Consider the following 19,705-nt stretch of genomic DNA (forward strand, 5'->3'; position numbering starts at 1 on the left):
ATGAACTGAACTCTATTAAGGTTCTTCACATTCCTATTTCTTAAAAATGCTCTGACTCCTTTCTTCCTCCCGTAATATGTTCTACTTCCTGTTTTTAAACAAGTATAGTGTTTTCTTAACAAGGACTAATATTCCCTGAATGCACTGTGATATTAATAGTTCAAGCCACTTTTTAGATATAGCTCCTTAACATTGTTTCACCTTATATTTAAAATATGAGCAAGGTTTTGTTATATGTTAAGTCAAACAATAAATTACTTCCCGGAAACAAGCAAAAAACAAACAAACAAACAAAAAAAAACAGTGAAATCTAGTTTTTTCAGGATGCTGGATTTCTGACAATTTGGGGGGGGGGGGGAGCAAGTCCAGTTTCATATTCCCATAGATTCACAAAATACTGGCAATATACTACAAACCCTAATTCTGTGAGCAATTTCCTCAAATCCTAAGGAAAGAAGAGCCAAGTCCTCCTACTCCTGTGTTTAGTTCCAACATCTTAAAAATAGTGACACAATGGGGCTGGGGTTGTGGCTCAGCAGTACAGCGCTAGCCTCGCACGTGCGAGACCCTGGGTTCGATCCTCAGCACCACATACAAAAATAAACAAGTGAAATAAAGGTGTTGTGTCCAACTACAACTAAAAAAAATAAATATTAAAAAAGCATTAAAAAATAGTGACACAAATGTTCAAACTTAGAAACCTATCAAGTTCAGAAACTGATAAAGGAAATATTATAAAAATAATAATAATCATCACTAAGAACGGGTCCAAAGTCCTGAAAGTTTAGCTCTTTTCAAAGACACTGTACTTGAAAAATATCAAAATAAATTTACTGTAAAAAGCCCTTATAGAAGAGGCAACAACAGCAGGTAGAGGCTCTCCTTTTTGAGAAGCAGGGGCGGGTAAGAGGGAAAAAAGCAGATAGGCAAATCAAAAAGAAAACATTACTTTCAAAGACTACCCCTATATTAGGGGGAGAGTTTTACTCTTGCCAGCAACTGAAAAAGGAAACAATCTCAAGACAACACAGGTTAAATGAACACCCTACAATCAGGGCAATTTAAAGATAGGCACTCTTAAGTGTGGTAAGTCTCTAATACACCTTTAACAGTCACTTCATTGAGTGTCAAAGTCCTACTTCACCCATTCCAAAGGCTGCAGAGGTGAAATCACAGCAGCCAAGAAAGGCCACTTGTATAAGCTATCTTGCATAAAGAAAAAGCCTTGGAGAAAAGCTTAGTTTTGATAAAGGAAGGAACTGAAGAAGGGACGACACATTTTGCTCATTTCCCAGAAAAACGAAACAAAGCTAAGAAAAGAAAGTCAAGTCTAAGCGGGACTCAGGGAGGAGGAGGATCGCTGACTCTAGGAAATATAGAGTTGCCTGCCTCCAGGAGGAAAGGTGCTCCGGCTAGGAGGCAGGAACGGAATCCCGAGGGCGGAGCCCACAGGGGAATGAGGGGTGTGTGGGGTTAAGGATGCGCTAAGGGGAGTGGGGAACCGTGGTGGGTAGGAACCAAAAAAAAAAAAAAAAACAGGCAGAGAGAGGAGTGGGGCTGAACAGGACAGTACCCTGGGCAAATGTCACTCAGAGCCAGGGGTCCGGGGGCTGCGAACGAAGGACCCACACCAGCAGCCTGGGGGAGGGTAATCTGCTGCCCTTAGCAACTTCAGACTGCAGCGGCCAAGACACCACCCCTTCTTTTCCCTGCTCTGAGTGCCCCCGCCCAAGTCCCCGCGGCGTGGGGAAGGGGTGGGGAAGGGGTAAGTCTCGTGCCCGGAGTCGGCTTTACCTTCGCGGGAGGCTGGAGAGGCTCCAGCCCGAACTCCTCCCGCCGCCGGCTCTGCGTCCAGAGTGGGATGAGGCGCTCTCTGACCTCCTCCCCCTCACAACTTCCCCTTTCCCCCGCTGGGGCCCTGTAGCTCCGCTGCCGCGGGTTCCTGGTGCCGCCGCGGCGCTGCCTCCCCGCCCCCTCCGCCTCCTCCCTCTGCCTCTCAGAGGCTCACTCTGGAGGCCGCCATCTTCGTCCAGGCTTTGAGCGCCGCGCTCCAATACGCCTGCGTCGCCACCACCCAGGCAGTCACGAGACCCAGTCAGCTGATTTAAGTGCTTCCGCCTCCTGCCCCGCCCTCTTGCATATATTTCCCCGCCCTCCCTGTCCCATTTGCTCCCTTCCGGGAAATATCGCGTTTCTCCGACCCGCCGGCCCGCCCCCTAAGCAGGTACACATGCGCAGAGTGAGTGAGGAGGCCGGCCGTGGGGATCCGAGGGTCCACGCAACGCGTGAGGGGGCCCGCCCCGCGGCGCGTGCTGAGAAGGATGTGCCCCTGGGCGCGCGCGCGCACGCGGTGGGCCACGCCTCTTGGTGTGTTTTCCAGCAGCCACGCCCCTCTATTTGTGTTCTGCGGGTTGTAGGAGTGTGTCCACGGATTTGTGCTATTAATCCGGTCAAGTCCTGTTTCGAAGCACGTCTCGGACCTGGCGCATCCAATCTGGATTGGAAGCAAGTTTACTTGCTCTTGAGACGCTCAGAAGAAAGACGACTGAGCAGTTCAGATTTTGAGTGGTCTCAGGGGTGGTGGAGACCAAAGCTTCAGAGATGCCTAAGGCCTTTATTGGTGAGAGTGTTGGAAGGTGATACTAATAGCGCCCACTTATTGTCTGCTGATCACATATCTAGGTGTTTACTTAACGCTGCTTAATCCTAAACAATATGAGACAGGAATTATCCTCGTTTGCTGTTTAACTAAGGAAGGTCAGTTCCCCTTCTTTACAGACCTGAACTGTAAAGATCACTGTTTAAAACTTATTCTGCTACAGGTTTTTTGTTTTTGTTTTTTAAATAGTGTAGGGGCTTTGCATGGATACATTATTTTATGAGGGTTAAAACTCTGTGATAAGGAGTTTAATACTCTATGTTAGCAGTCCTGAAATTGTGATTTCTTGGGGTCCTCTTCAGTGGTTGACTCTATAGATGGTACTTATAGGATGAAAAATCTGTAAAACGATTGTTAAAGAATTTGCTCCTTGACTCTGTTGACCCATTACTCTGCTCTAGGGCAGAAAAAGATTTTGCATTCATCCTCAGAGTAGACTTTCCTGTATTGCAGCAGTAAGATAAGGTGCATGTAAGGGGAGGTACCAGGAATAGCTGGGTGTGGGAAGACACGACCTGAAATAGAGAAGGAAGGGAGGAGAAAAAAGAAACAGAAGGTCTGAGTTAAGGGGCCTTCTTGATTTATTCCATGGAAACAGAAATTTGTGTTTATGTAGCCTTTTATAGCCTTCCAGTAATCCTAGAAGTAGATGTGGGGTGTATCATTCCTATTTTATAGAGGAAGTATACCCAAAGGGTCTAAGAATCTTGCTCAAGGTGACCTACCTCTTAAAGGTTGAGCCAAGATTTAGTCACAGGATGTGCAACAGCAAGGCCATTGAACTACTAAGCTACCACACTGCCTCTCTGTTCAATATTTGGGACCAATAAAATTGATTTTCAGAGTTGGGAGGAGCCTTCGGTAATATGAACTGCTCTCATGTCCTGGAGTGGAAAATTTCCTGCCTCCCGAGACATATTTTTCCTTTGCATTTTTTAGAAACCATTTTCCTTGTATTTGCCCATCTTGCCCTCTCTTTCATGAGTAGTTTCCCCCCTTTTTCCTCTTCTAAGTGACATCCCTAAGTACGTACTAATACACCGAACCACTCTATCCCACTCCTCTCCTGCTTATCCACCTAACTATCCCAACCACAGATTCTCATCCTAAGCAATAACCTATTGCTTTCATCTTCTGTTCACAGATGTGATTTAAAGTCTTTTTGCATCTTCCCTGGTTGCTCTTAATTGAATTTGAACATATTTGTGTCAGTATTTTTAAGATTCTGAAACCAAACACAAGAGTCAGGGAGAGTAGGAGGAGGACTTGGCTCTTCTTTCCTTAGTCTTCTGTTAAATTAGTTTGTTTCCATCCCCTGCTCTTTTTTTAAGAGTTTGACAATTTCAAGGCAGACCTTCAAGTTTCCTCCGTGTGGATTTATCTTTTTATTCAAAACCAGATTTGCAATAGCTTTTCTGACATTTTCATGCAACAAACATCAAATTTATAATCCAGACTATATTATACACCCTTAAAATGTTTCACAACTTTTGAAAATGCTTTTTACAGATTTTTTGGACAACAGTAGCTTTCATGAGTGTCCTTAATTAGTATCGAAGCAGGAGAGGCCCAGGATTTTAGAAAGCCCACAGGCCAAACACTACTTATTGAAGTCCCATTGTTGCTAAATTGATCTTTCTAATTATATCAGTGTCTAAATCCAAAATAAATCCTTAAGAACTTTGTGCCACTCAATAATATTTGAACTTAAAATCCAAAATTCAAAGTGCTCCAAAACCCAAAATTTATGTTAATGTTTAAAAAGTAGTTTTTGGAGCATTTTCAGATTTTTAGAGTAGGGATGCTTAATTGATAAACTCTATATAGATATTTCCACCTCCCCCACAATCCAAAATCTGAAACACTCTATTAAACTAGTTTGTTTCCATCCCCTGCTCTTTTTTTAAGAGTTTGACAATTTCAAGGCAAACCTTCAAGCTTCCTCCGTCTGGATTTATCTTTTAAATCCAGCATATTAGACAAAGGATACTTAACTTGTATTGTTAAAGCATGGTAATAAAGACTTTATTCGGGACCATTGCAGTGGGTTCTAGAAGTGGAGAGAGAAGTTGAGCAAGTGGGGATTTATAAAAAAGGAGCAGAATAGGGGTCAAATGTCAGTGTAGGAAAAAATACTAAGAGGAAAGAAACATCAGGGGTATGGGAGATTCTGACTAAACCCACATAACAAGATTCTTGCTTTGGTCAGGGTAATCAGATATCACCTCGGGGGAAGAAGGAAGATGAGAAACTTGATAAGATATCCAGGGATAACTAGAAACTAAGGTTTCAGGGGCTTCTGGATAAACTGAACTAGCGTGATGTTTTTGCTAAAACTGGATTTTACATGAAAGTGCACAGATGGGCCTAGGAGAAAATTCAGGAGCCTAACTAAAGTTTTGCCAAGCAAAGAATCATTTTGAAATGATAATATTATGGATATTTGTGTTGTTAAATAAAATGGTTAAATTAATTTTGCTTTTTTCTTTTTTAAATGTAGCTGCTAAGAAACAAAACTCTATATGTGGCTCCCTTTATACTTATCTTGGACAGCATATTGTCATCAGGTCTTGTTCAGACACACAGTGTGTGTCATAAAACACGTCAGTTGAGTTGATGGGCTCAAAGCACCCACAGAATCATCTCCTAGACTTCGTTTAACTTTATGTGGGCATCTTCTGCTTATTTTGGGTAGTTTTTCTCAAGGTTTGCCTCACCATATATATTTACTTTTTTGTGTTCCTCCATACTACTAATTGTATAAATTTGAAATTATTGACAACATATGACAAATTATGAAATAAGAATTTCTTGACATACACATATATTGTTATGGTTCAGATAGGAGATGTCCCACAAAAGCTCTTTTGTTAATGCAGGAATACTAAGAGGTGATTGGACTGTGAAAGCTGTAACCTCATCAGTCCATCCTAGTTTGAATGGGCCAGGTGGTAATTATAGGCAGGTCGGGCATGGCTGGTGGAGGTGGGTCATTGGGAGCATACTCTGGGTGCCTGTTCCCTGCAATCCTTCTCACCTCCCACCCCATTTTCTAGCTGCCATGAACTGAGTAGCTTTCCTCTGCTATGCCTTTCCACCATGATGCGCCATCTCACCTCTGGCCCAGAGCAATGGAATCAGCCAATCATGAACTGAACCTCTGAAATTGTGAGCTAAAACAAACTTTTCCTCCTCTAAGTTGATCTTGTTGGGTATTTTGATCACAGCGAGGTAAAGCTCATTAACACAGAAATTAGTACTGGTCAGTGGACTCATTGGTTGTGATTCACCTGATTGTCTGGTACAAAAGACTTTGGCACTTGTTTGAGAAGGAATTCAGAAAAGTTTGAAGATGCAGGGTAGAAAAACCTTAGAATGATGTAAGAAGAGCTTCATGAGTGATTCTAGTGGAAGCTCCAAAGACCAGAATGCATTAAAGTCTGTGTTCATGAGGTTTCAGAGAGGAACAGGACTCAGGAAGTAGACTGGAGGCCATTAATGTTATATTCTGGCAAAGAACTTGGCTATGGTTTTCCCATTTCCCAAGACTTTCTGTGAGGCTGAATTTAAAGATGATAGACTAATTATTCTGGCAGAGGAAATTTCAAGACACCACAGCATTCAGACAGTGGCATGGATGTTGCTATAGGCTTTTATCTAGGGCTACTGAAATAATTTGGAGCAGAGAGCATATTTTTAAAACTTTTGCCCAAAAAGTACACATAGAACTGGGGCCATGAAAGTTGTGGTAGTTAAAGAGGTTATAGTCAATTAAAAAATGTTAAGTACTTTGCGCAGAGATATCAGGAAGGTACCTCAGTAATCAGCAAGTCCACACCCATTGCAGGTTCAAGGGAATGAAGTAAAAACTCCTTTAAGAGACCATGGGGGTTTCCTGCTCTGATAGGGGTGCCTAGAGAGTTGTTTCCTTGGGAATTATTTCACTGTGCTCTGCTGCTGAGGCACTCAGAGGCCATTGATGCCGTGGTCCCAAATGGCCCAGCTACCACTCAAGCTGGGGGAAGGCCTTGGCATTGTCCATGTGATGCTGGTTCTGCTGGAATGTAGGATGCTGGAGTTAGTGGGTAATGGAGGGTTTCACTGAGATTTCAAAGGAAGGCCTGGGAGACTAGAGAAAGTGTAGCAGGGTTGGAATCTCCTGAGAGGGTGATGCATGAAACTGTGAAGGTAAAGCCAAAGATGGAATGGAGACCCCCGCCCTAGATTAAGAAATGCTAGTAACATGGATGGTCTGCTGAGGAAAGCTGCTAGCTACAGATACAGCCAGTCTAAAAAAGAGGCTATATGGGCCAAAACCAGCAAGGGCAAAGGGGCAGAGCTGCCCACGACTCTTGGAGATCACATCTTACCACCATGAGCCCCAGGTGCAGGAGGTGGAGCTACACGAAATGTTTGCCCAACTGGGTTTAGGTCTTGTTTTGTTCCCATCCCTTTTTTCTATGCTCTTATTTATCCCCTTTTCAATGGGAATGTTGTGCCATTATATATCAGATGTATATAACTTGCTTTTCATTTTTACTGGAGTTCATAGCCAAGAATTTGCCTTGAGTCTTAGATGAGACTTTAGATGTGGACTTTTGGGGAATACTGGAACTGGTAAGACTATGGGGACTCTTGGATATAGACTAAATACATTGTGAGATTGACATGAGCTTTTGGGGGCCAGGGGCAGAATGTTATGTTTGGATATGAACTGTCCTCCAAAAGCTCCTCTGTTAATGCAGAAATATTTAGAGGTGAAATGATAAGATTTATGGAGGTATAGTCTGATCAGTTCATCCTAGTTTGAACGGACTAACCAAGTCAAAACTGTAGTCATATTTGGGTATGGCTGGAATAGGTAAGTCTCTGAAGATATGCCCTGGAAGGGTTGATCTTCCCTACTGTTCTCTCTCTTTGCTTCCTGAACATTATGAGTGGAACAGTGCTCCTCTACTATACCCTTGTGCCTCACCTTAGGCACAGAGTAATAGAATTGGACAACTATGGGTTAAAACTCTGAAACTATGAGCTAAAATAAACTTTTTCTCCTCTAAGTTGTTCTTGTTGGGTATTAAAGCAACATAAAACTAACACACACACACACACACACACACACACACACACACACACACACACACATATATATACATACATACACACTCATATAAATGGTTTACTTTTTTTTTCCCTTTTTGGTGAGTTATAGCCAAGCTTCCCTTGCCCACTTAATCCTATACCAGGAACTCCAATTGTATTATTAATATGAGCTAAAATATCCTTTAATTGTGAAATTATGTTCATATATAAAATGTTGGACTTAAAACATTTTGTATTGACAAAAACATGCTTTAATTTAATTACAGGAAATTATCTAGATTTGACTTTATTTTCTGAGATGAGTCAATAGGGAAAAATACAATATCTTGTTCTGTGGTTTAACAATTCTAAAACCATTATTAAAATTTTAACTGGTTGAGGAAAAGACCAATGTTCTTTTCTCTTATTAAAATGAACTCCCACTGTTATTTTTCAATATATACATTGCTGAGATTTTTTTAATTTGAATGTCCTTACTGGTTGATTTAAACACTTTCAATATTACTGGATTTGAGAAAAATCTAGATCTTTTATGTATTTTTTCATAGAAGGTTTTAAAGTGCATATAATTTATAATTTACTATGAAATTATTATATTCAGACATTTTTAGTCATCTGCATTTGAAAGAAATATGATATAAAAATATCACAGGAGCCAGGCATAGTGATCTTGCTGTAATCCCAGCAAGAAAACCTACTTGGAAAACCTATTCAGCTATGTTCATCTGAGAACATAAAACTTCATTACACAATTAAATTCATGCTGGCTTTGAACACATACAGACGATATGATTGCTATTTTCATGAAAAACTTAATTTTGCCAAGAAAAAGTATGACATTTTTTTCTTGTTGTGAGCAACAGTGAGCAGACAGACACCTACATAGTACAAAGGAAAATAAAACTAATAAGGGAAATTTTATTTCAAGCTCAGCTAGTTAGTTTATAAAGTTACTGGCTCCCAAATCCATACTGTAGATTTTGCAAAGAATAAATAGTAAATCAACATAAACCAAAATAAATGTCTTACCAATAAATGCATTTTGAAAAAATCTTACTAATGTAAAAGTAATTCAAATATACTGTACTAATCATTGCAGCTAATCAGTTTAAAAAATATATTACAGATCTTTTGGGTCTATTACAGATCTCTTTTCTCAAAGGAATACAACCTTTGAGAGATGAAAACAGTATACTCTACCAGAAAAGAAACACGTATTTAGTTACAGCAAGTAAGTATTCCTTTTTTTCTTACTTATACCTATCTCCTGACAACGTATTCTCTTACTTGGATAACAATGTTTATCTGTTATCTTTGCTCTCCCTAATAAGTCTGTGGAAACCCAGTTCCACCTTGGGTACTTAATCTTTAGTATCAATTTCCTTTTCAATGAGATGAAGTTAGTAAAACATATCCACTATAGTTAAAATAATGTTTAATATTATAAATGAATGTAATAGAAGAAGAAAACCCATAAGCTCTCAAAAATGGGATAAGGGAGAAGAGCCTATACCAAGTTCTCATCTTTCACACTAGGCAATAAATTAAGACCTTTCTCATTTAGAAAACCAAGAAAGGCAGAAAGAAACTTCTATGGATCACTAAGGAAGCACTACTCATTCTCCGTAGGCATTAACTCCCCACTTCCTTATATTCCTTTTGTTTTTTCTCTATAATTCCAGAAGCAGAAAAATACAACATCTGGGGTAGTTGTAGTATACAGTAGACAGTTTAAACAAGAACTTAGGGAACCTGCAAAGCAAGGGCCCCCAAGATGAAAGAAACTTGAAGAGGATTTTCCAGGAATTATTTTATAAAAAGCATAAAATAATAATCTTGGAAGAAAACAGAACTTAAGCTTGAGTTTCCTTATTTCATGAGTATAGACTGGAGAACCTTAGTGATTCAAATCCAGCTCTAAATTGGGGAGATCTTTTTAAAAACATCCGTGAATACATATTCATGTAACAGTACTTTATATAATCATCTTGAAAATGGGAATTGAAGATAGGCATGCGAGATCAAAGAGGAGTTATCAGAGGGGCATTGCAGTGCACAGAGAGCAGACCACGTGCCCCACCCTGTGTTACAACCTGTTGTCTGTTGCCAACCTCATTTGCACAGACGAGGAACCTCTCATGGTTCAGAAGTCTAACAGGACTCACTCAAAGTCTCTCAGTTAAATGCCAAAGTTAGATTTTTAACTCAGATCTTCCTGGTTCCAACCTCAGAAGTCTGGTTCCAAAACCCAGGATTGTCCAAGAGTAATTAGAAACTGTTTTTGTAATTAGAAACTTTTTTGTTTATAGGTGAAATGAGATACTTTGAGTAAATGGAATAAACTGATATTGATCTTCTTGTTGTCCTTACTCTGGAAACTTGGAGATTTTCTGCCATGACTAGAACATAAACTGTGTAGTAATTATTATTACTGTCAGCAGATAGGGGAAAAGATACATATGGAGGTCACAGGTGGTCTTAAGAGAATTACAAGATGATAAGCAGAATTTCCACTGGAGCGAAAACATACACAATAATAGTTATTTAGAAGTTTTGTAGTTAGGTTTTTCCTGAGGGTCATTAACATTTCAATGCTAAGAATTTTCCAACATGTAAAGTAGTCTTTCTTGTAGGCTTAGTTATATCAATGTTCCATTTACGATTTGATAATAGAAACTTTCAAAAATCATATGAATAGTGTGAGTGTGGATTAACAAACTTAAAAAAAAATCACCAGATGATTACATTGACTAACTTTCTTAGCCTTTTTATTTTTCTGTATAATATTAGAACAAATATATTTTCTTTGATGTGATGTATTTTTTTTTTTTTTTGGTACTATACTAAGGCTTACCTGAGGGGCTCTTTATCACTAAGCTACATCCCCACACTTTTTATATTGAGATAGGTCTTCCTAAATTGCTGAGGCTAGTCTCCAATTTGTGATCCTCCAGCCTCAGCCTCCCAAGTGGCTGGGATTACAGGCATCAGCATGTGCTACTGCGTCCAACTTTCATATAGATTTCTTTAACGTTTGTGATAATGGGTAAATATTGATTACTGGAAAACTGTATCTCCATCCACTTGTGATGCTATAACAAAATACCACAAATTTACAACTTTATGAACCATAGGAATTTGTATCTTCCTATTGTGGAGGCTGGGAATTCCAGGGCTGGTCTGATGAAGGCCCTCTTTCTGCTTCACAGATATTGTCTCATCATGAAAGAGGCAAGGGGGGTCTCATAGGCTTTGTTGTTCACATCATGAAAGGGGCAAGGGGTCTCTCATAGGCTTTGTTGTTCAGGGGACTAATTCTGCCAAAGGTTCCATATTCTAATATCATCATTATGGGTGTTAAGATTTCAGTATATGGATTTGGGGGGATACAGACACTCAGACTGTAACGATATGTAAAAAAACCAAGTTTGCCAGAAGGTATTTCTGTATATGTGTGTGTAGATGTTAAATACACAATTTAAGATTGTTTACCAATATAAAATGAAAATAGTTTTTTAACTCCTGAATTTAAATCTCTGCAAACAACCAAATTGGGATTTTTTTCCCCAAGTAGTCACATTACCATTGTTCTAAAAAATATCAATAAACTCAGGTTTAGCAAAAATGTCTCTGGTGAATAATACAGTGAGAATCTGTAATAGACACAGCTCCATGGTGCCTTATCTTAACAATGAAACTTGGTCAATCCTTATTATTGAGCACCTTCCAATAAAATAAGTTACTAATTTATTATTAAAGTTTTCTATACTGCCTCATGTGACCAAGGAAAAGATATTAAGAATCCAAAATGCTGGTTAATTTCAGACTTATTTCAAAAGAAATATATGTATGTATAATCCTATCACTTGCTGAGCATTTACTTTGTGCCAGTTACTATGAGACGAACTTTAATAAATCATTGTATTTAATTGTTCTAACACAGAGGTAGTACTTTAGTTTTTATAACACATAATTGTTATCTGTATTTTTTTATTGGGACCCCAGAGAAGGTATTTTACTTTCTCAATTTCCCACCACTGGAAAGGAGTAGAGAGCCATTTGCAACCAGGTCTCTTGGATCTCAAGGTCCATGCCCTACATCACTATGTTCCATTTAATACACAAGTCTGATAGCCGTGATTTCCTCTTTATTGATCATTCAGGAGTTATTGCTGGATATTATCTTACTAAAAATTCATGTGAGAGATTTTTAAATGAAGGGAAAAAACAATAGTGCATGTCTTTCATTCTTAGCTCATGCCTAGAACTATTTGTATTTTATTCCTATCAACAGTCAATTTTATAATATTATTTTTATTAAAATTTAGCCTATAGACTTATCCATATCTTCAGTCTTCCTAGTTCTGGCCCATCTGTAGCGTAAATTAGGAGTAAAAGAAATGGAAAGTAAATTGTCCATTTCTAGTGAAATCAAATAGATGACAAAGGGGAAGTGAAATTACAAAAATAATCTAAAATCTACTGAAATCAAACCATGTGGAATTGAAGCTGGTGAAGGGTTTTCCTGTTTCTTTCTTACTATTTTTTTAAAGTAAAATGGTTGTGTCTTAGTGATTGAGTTAATTTATTACATTATCAGTTGAGGTGAACCAGGAGCCCGAATCTGTGTGGCATCATGAAGACTAAGGTATCAGATCCTGCAAGCTGCTGACTCTTTTATTTTCCTTAATTTCACCCTTTCCTCACTTACCTCTTCCTCATTTGGTAAATGATATCTTGGGAAAAAGGAAAACACTAGATCAACATTGGGAACAATCTCCCAACATTTTAAGAAGGGAACAGGTGTATATTTTACTACATGTGCAATTAATAGTGGTGATAACCTATACAAAGCATGGACAGGTTTTGCTGGGCTTATCTCCAAAAATGTTTAATTGGTATCTTTCTTTTTACTTTTCCTCCAGCTTTAGTTTTTTTTTTTTTTTTAACTTTCTTTTTGCCTCATCGTTATGAACTCCCCATCTCACTCAAAGGAGCTTTGCTTAGAAAATGACCAAGAGCATCCATCTATCAACAGAACTAAAGAGACCTCCTGGACAATCGGTTCATCGTTCATTCAATGTTTATTACAAAACACCCTACTTAATGTTGTTCTTAAAAATCTGCTGGCTTAAGTGGCATTTCAGTTACAGAATGTCTGATTATTAGAGTGGTATTCATTGAGAAAGGCCCAGCCATTCCTTGATATCTCTTCATAATTATGCTCTTCAACATCTTTCACTACAGGTTTTTTGGGAAATGGTGAATTCAGCACCACAAATCAGATGGGGAGGGAGTAATAATGACTTGAGTGTCCCAAAAGACAGCCTGACTCCCTCTGCATGGTTCACCACTGGCCAGCTGGGAATACTCTGACCATTATTACAGGTCATACTTGTAGTCCTGGCGTCTTACTTAGACTGTGAAGGCTGAACTTTAGTCCTGTCCGTTGGGCAGTGGGGCAGGGGCAGGCAGAATGAACTGCATAGCCCCCCAGCCCTTAGTGAGCTTCTGAACCAGAAGCTGCTTATCAGATTTTGCATCAATACCTGGATTGCACTTGTCGGTTAGGGTTACTACAGTTTAGAATCAATAAATCAAAATTTCCAGAAAAATTCTGAAGATTACAGAAGGATTTGTTGAGAACAGTTGAAAGCACTCTGTTGAGTAAGAGGGATGGAGATTTTAGAAAGCATGAATTTTTACTATAACACACGAAATAACTACAAAATATATTTAGCAGGAAGCTAATAATTCCAGTTCTGCCTCCTGGAGGAACTGATCGGATGCCAGCCTACATAGCCTTCAAAATGCTAATCTAGTTTCTTCTGTTCCATCTTGCTTTCTGTTAACCCTCTTGCTTCCTTGTGACCCAGTATATGAAGAGAAACTGTGTGGCATCAGTAAAGCAAGCTGTTACAGAAGCTGAGCTGTCAATTTAGCATTTGGCAGGAGAATAGAAGACTGTTCAGTGAAAGCCTTGATTTTATTTTTGTTAGGCCAGCAAACAATAGCAGCATGCTGGCTTTGAGGCTAAAAAGAACAAAACAAACGAATACCTCTTGCTGCCATTTCTATTTCTAATCCAAAAAGGGAGGTGTCTCCTCCTTTCCCCCCTCTTCTCTGGCATCAAGGAGTCTTAAGTAGCCACACTGAAAACTAGTCTATATTTCTGATAATGAAAGCCTAAAACCAATATCCAAACAGACAGATGGATGGGTAAGTAAGTAGGTTAGTAGGTGGGTGTATGGATGAATGGATGACTGATACTTGTCATTCTCCCAGACGTTGATTCCCATTTTTTTTCCTGCTCTGACCCTCTTATCTTCCTGTTCTCCTCCACATTGCTATCTGCTCAATACAGTTATTCTCTTTATAAATCAGCCTATTTAGAGAGGACAAAGACTTACTAGTCTAAAACCTTCATGCTGCCATCAGCAGTTTCCTGGTTCATAGCAGTTTCCTATCATGGAGATGACAATGCTGAGAAAAAAAAACCTTCCAGAAGCATCTCATTGCTCTTTCACAGTATAGTCTACCATTTTCTTGCTGGGCTAAAGTATCAGTGCTATGTTTTTCATAAGCCCCCTTTTCTTTTAGAGAATTGGACAAAAATCAAAGGACAAAAGTCTTTCTGTGCTTGTGTACCATTTATGGGGAAGCCTCTAATGCCCTAGCAGGAGGATTGTTCTAGAGGTTAAGGGGTTGTCAATTTGATTTCTTGGGGTAAAATTTTCAGAACTATGCCTGTTCTGAGACAATTCCAATGTTAAAGAAAATGCTTGTTTGGGATAGATTTTTCTCTGTAACTTGTCAGTGAGAGTTCTTATTGTTTGTTTCTTTTGACATCTTTTTCTGTTTCTTCAATTACTCCTTATCTTCTCTGATGTCTTCATGTCCTCTATTAGTACCTCTGCTACAATTTTCCTTTGGAAATATCTTTAGACATCTTTGAAATGGGAAATGGCTTTTCTAAATTTCACAAGATCCAAAGGGACTTGTCTTGTACAAAATTATCAGTCAGTTAAATAGTACTATCAGGATTTTAAAGACCCTGTCTACCTTCCTATTAGAACCACTGAATGTTGTGATTTTTTCTTATTAGATGTTAACACGTTTCACATGTATTCACATCTCATTACTCATTAATACTGTCTGAAGTAGGATAAAGCAGGTATTTTAAGTTCTACATTTAGTCTGAGTGACCAAAGAATTTATCTTGTCAAGGTTCAGCCCTCAATCAGAACAGAACTTTGATGACAAAAATGGTACTGGCTGTCATGCTCCTTTGAAGAGCGAAGAACTCAGTTACGGTCCACACTTCACTTAAGAGAGAGAGCTAGGCAAGTTATCCTATTTCTTTGTGTTTCAATTTCCTCATTTTAAAATGAATAAAAAGTATTGCATATTTCATAGGGTTATGATGTAGATTTTTATGCATATCTGAAGTGTACAAAAAAGCACCCAAACATAGTAAGAACTTAGTAAATGCTGATAATATTTCTAGAACTACTATTCTAATTGTTTGAGGTACCAATGAGATTAAACTTGGTTCCCTAAAAAAAGATGTGACATTGAAAGATATGATATTGCTTAACATTTTCTTTGTTTTTTTAAAAATCCCAGCTATTCTTGAATGCTGCAAGAATTAGAACTAGAAAGCATCAACTATTTTATGTGTCCATGTATCTTATATGCATTTATAAATATGTATGCATGCATAATGGAAATTTGTGTGTTTACACATAGGTGAACGTAATACAGAATTGATGTTTTACACAAATGATAACAAACTACATTCACGCATCATTATTTTCTATTTTCCATGAACATATTTTCAAAATTGGTGTATATAATTTGTTTCATTATTTGTGAAGGCTGAAAATTATTCCATTGTACATATGAACCATAATGTAACTTCTTTTCTACTGATGGGTATGTAGGCTGCCTCCAATTTCTGCTTTTACAAATAAGGCTCTTGAAATGAACATCTTTAGAGACAGGTTGTTTTAAATACTGTGGAAGAATGTCTTGATTTTTTTTATTATTCAACTTGAAAGAGTATCCCTATATTTATTTTAATTTTGTGATATGTGTATACAATATATTTAATAAATGTAACATGTCATATATCACATATATCAAGCATACAGCAGAAATAAACATTGTTAATGTATGTAAAAATTTCCTGTAAGCAATTAACCTCAATTTTGGTATTCTTTTAAGTTTTAATCCTGTGATGTAAGGGTCTTATCCTAGATTTTCAGGTTATCTTGGAGGTTAGACTTATGGGCTATATTCCTTGATCATCTCTCATATTTTATTATTTGTATCTACAGAAATGAAGATTTATTTTTCTTATTAGCTCTCTTTAAATACAAGGAAGTTATTCTAAACATTTGGAAGACCAAGGAATTTCTCACAGCAGTAAAGTAGTACTGAAGGGTTCAGTATAAATATCCACTGTTGAAAAATACAAATTTAAACTCATAGGAAAAAAGATTACATTGAATTTCATTGGAAAAAAAAAAAAAGCATGAAATGGGCTGAGAAACACCGTTCATTTGTTCATGATTGTGGTAGTCAGCTTTCCATCCTTGTGACAAATACCCAAGATAAAATAAACTTATAAGGAGGAAGGATTTATTTTCTCATGGTTTCAGAGGTGTCACTCCATGCATGGTCAGTTAGCTTTGGGTCTGGGGTGAGGCAGAATGTCACAGTGAAGAACATGTGGTAGACCAAATCTGCTCATTTCAAGGTGGCAAGGAGGGAGGGGGAGTCCTAACGTCCCCATAAAAGGCATGCCCCCACCAAAACCTCACCTTCTGCCTCTGGGCCCCACCTCCTAAAAGTTGTACCACCTCTCAACAGCACCACAGACTGGTGACTTTTGAGGGACATTTAAGATCCAAACCATAACAGTGGGCATTGAGTTTATGACCAGCATTGCTAAGACTGGATTTTATACCGTACTATCAAAAATCTTAAAAATTGCAGCTGATACTTATTAAGTACCAGCTTTTGTCAGCCCTGCTAATAACACTCTGCATGCATTACACTATTTAACACAGTAACTTCGTGAGAGAAATAGTATTATTATTTTACAAAAAGGAAACTTGCTTCAAATCATATAGGTTCAAATCATACAGATTCAAATCATACATATAGATTCATATGGAATACAAATAATAGTCTCAGTACTTCTAATGACTTCACTTTACAAATAAAATACATTCTTTTAAAGTTTATAAATTTTGACACTTTGATTTTTTTGTTTACTTCCTTATTTCTTTAATTTTAAATGGACCTGTTTCTGAACTCAACAATCAGAGGTGGTGGGGAACCAACTGAAGCACATGAGGTTCAAAGTGATTTCTAATGCTGAGAGTCCACGCTTTTATGGAAACTATTCTTATTAGTTTTATTATTTGATAGGCATTTCTAGTTCGGGGTGATTATGAAAAATGCTGTCATGAACATTCATGTACAAATACTTGGTTGGACATTTTTTTTCATTGTCTTGGATAGATACCTGGATGTGGAATTGCTCAGTTTTATGGCAAAGTATTAAAATTTATGTTAAAATCAATCTTAATTATACTTTACCTGAAATCTACCATATATTACAGTTGGCAAGAGAAGTTTGAGTACTATCTAGTCAAGATCTAGAAACTTCTGTCCGGCTAGACTGGATTAGGTAGGGAAACATCCACAGGGGCAATTTGTTTCCTTCTCAAACGTACTCCAGCTCCTGAAAGCAAAAGAATCTGCCTCAGCTGAGTACTAGTTAGGTAAAAAGTCTCAGACTTTTTGGTAGACCTACCAAATGAGAGTCTCTGTGGCTGGGGTCCAGCAATCTGTTGTAAGAAATTTGCCAGGTGATTCTGATGCACATTTGATTTTGGTAACTAGTACTGAAGCACCACAGTTCAGTATAGACTGTAAACTTTGGAATCAGAATACAGAGATTTGAATCCCATTTCTATAGTTTACTGATTTTTTTAAGAATGCCAAATTTAGGCAAGTCATTACAACTCTCTGTGCTCACTTTTCCTCTTTTGTAAAAGAAAGCTAGTTGTGATATCTTTTTCATATGCTTAAGACTAAACCAGTTATTTGTGAAACACTTAGGACTGTGTCTGGCATATGGCAAGTATTTCCTATTATTATTCTCCTAAGAGTGTAGAATGTCCTACTAAATGTTTCTGAATCTACAAATACCATGCATCTCGTATCAAATAAATATGACATCATTCACCTATACATTTATTTATCAAATATCTATTGAAAATTTAATTTTAAGCCATGTTCTTCACATTTTTAGGTACTAACTCACAATCTTTTTTTTTTTTTTTTTTTTTGGTACTGGAAATTGAACCCAGGGGTGTTTAACCACTGAGCTACAGCCCCCAACCCCCTTTTTATTTTTTATTTACAGACAGGGCCTCTCTATGTTGCTGAGTCTGGCTTTAAACTTGCCATCCTCCTGTCTCAGGCTTCTGAGCTGCTGCTGGGATTACAGGTGTGCACCACCATGCCTGGCTTTTTTGTTTTTGTTGTTGTTGTTTTGTTTTGTTTTTCTGTTTCTACCTACTCACATTAATAATCTAATTGACATGTTTGAATTTAGATTAATGATACTGCACTTTCTGAGGTTCTCCTTTAACCTGTTTGCTGCTGCTTACTTTTCAGGGTCTTTAAGTAGTCATTGTAGCATCCCATATAGGTTTGATGGTTATATTCAGCAGGAGATCAAGTGTAAAGTAGGCTTTCTCCATCTCACCTGCAACTGGAACTCTGGGCATAATTATATTAGAAGTCTCCTTAATTCTGGGGACAAGAGTCCAAGTTTCTGATTGTGATGTTAATATTCCTATCAGACCACAGAATTTCAAATTTATTATTATTTCAGCATATTTAACAATCATTTTCCTTCAACAATCAAAAAGTACTCTCAAGGTTTGTCAGCATAGGCTTCTCAGAAAATTCTTCTCAACTCACTGCCTCAGTTCCCCACAGAACTTCACAGTTCCAAGATGCTTGAGGTCAGTGTTCCTGTTGTAGACTTTTATAACAAAGCAAACCAAATCTCTAGGGTAGGAGATGGCTGATGTCATCAAATAATTTTATCTATTGATTTTTCAGCAAATATTTTTAAAGCACTTATCATGGGTTAGGTCCTGTTCTAAGTACTGGGGATGTACCAATGAATAAGAAACATGCCTTCACCTCAGGCTGGGGAGTCTGGGAGGGAAGAAACAACAATAAACAGGCTGACAAGTGAATTAAATACTTTTAGTTTCTGATAATTGCTATGAAGAAATGAAAACAGATGGCATCAGGGAAGGCAGAGTGGCTACCTTACCCAGGTGACTGGGGAAAGTCTTTCCAGCAGGTGATATCTGAGTGGAGATGTGGATTTCAAAAAGGAGGGAATCTGCCCATCATGGTGGCGCATGCTTGTAATCCCAGGGGCTCAGGAGGTTGAGGCAGGAGGATCGCAAGTTCAAAGCCAGCCTCAGTAACTCAGTGAGATCCTGTCTCTAAATAAAATTCAAAATAGGGCTGGGAGTGTGGCTCAGTGGTCCAGTGCCCCTGAGTTCAATCCCCATTAACCACACCCCTCCCCCACTCCCCCGCAAAAAAAAAAAAAAAAAAAAAAGATAATTTGGGAAAGATGTGGGGCAGGGGAAGAGAAAATATTACAGGAAAAAAGAAATAAAATTGCGAAGGCCTGTTCTACTCCTCTTCTACCTTTCCTTCTGTAGTTCTCACCATAGAATTAAAAACTGGATGAGGAAAAGATTCCCCCCACCATGCCCCAGCAACTGGGGATCTTAACTGATCTTAACTGAACCTTAAACTATTACATGTAAGTGGTAAGCTATCCCAGAATTAGACTGATATAACCTACTCCCCCAATAACATTTCTTTTTATTTTAA

The 19,705-nt window shown here is 38.2% G+C and overlaps 1 protein-coding gene across 1 annotated transcript in view; it reads right to left on the bottom strand.

The window, feature by feature from the left end:
• Positions 1-1,950, bottom strand: part of Dnajc13 (DnaJ heat shock protein family (Hsp40) member C13) — a 125,139-nt gene extending 123,189 nt beyond the window's left edge. Inside the window, exon 1 of the mRNA XM_046431327.2 lies at positions 1,795-1,950. The gene's annotated coding sequence lies outside the window, so the exon portion shown is untranslated. The remainder of the gene's footprint in view (positions 1-1,794) is intronic.
• Positions 1,951-19,705: the final 17,755 nt, after the last annotated feature.

The sequence above is a fragment of the Marmota monax genome, unplaced genomic scaffold (genome assembly GCF_021218885.2).
Source record: "Marmota monax isolate L192 unplaced genomic scaffold, Marmota_monax_Labrador192_F-V1.1 WCK01_AAM20220418_F8-fsc00022, whole genome shotgun sequence".
Classification (NCBI taxonomy): Eukaryota; Metazoa; Chordata; class Mammalia; order Rodentia; family Sciuridae; genus Marmota; species Marmota monax.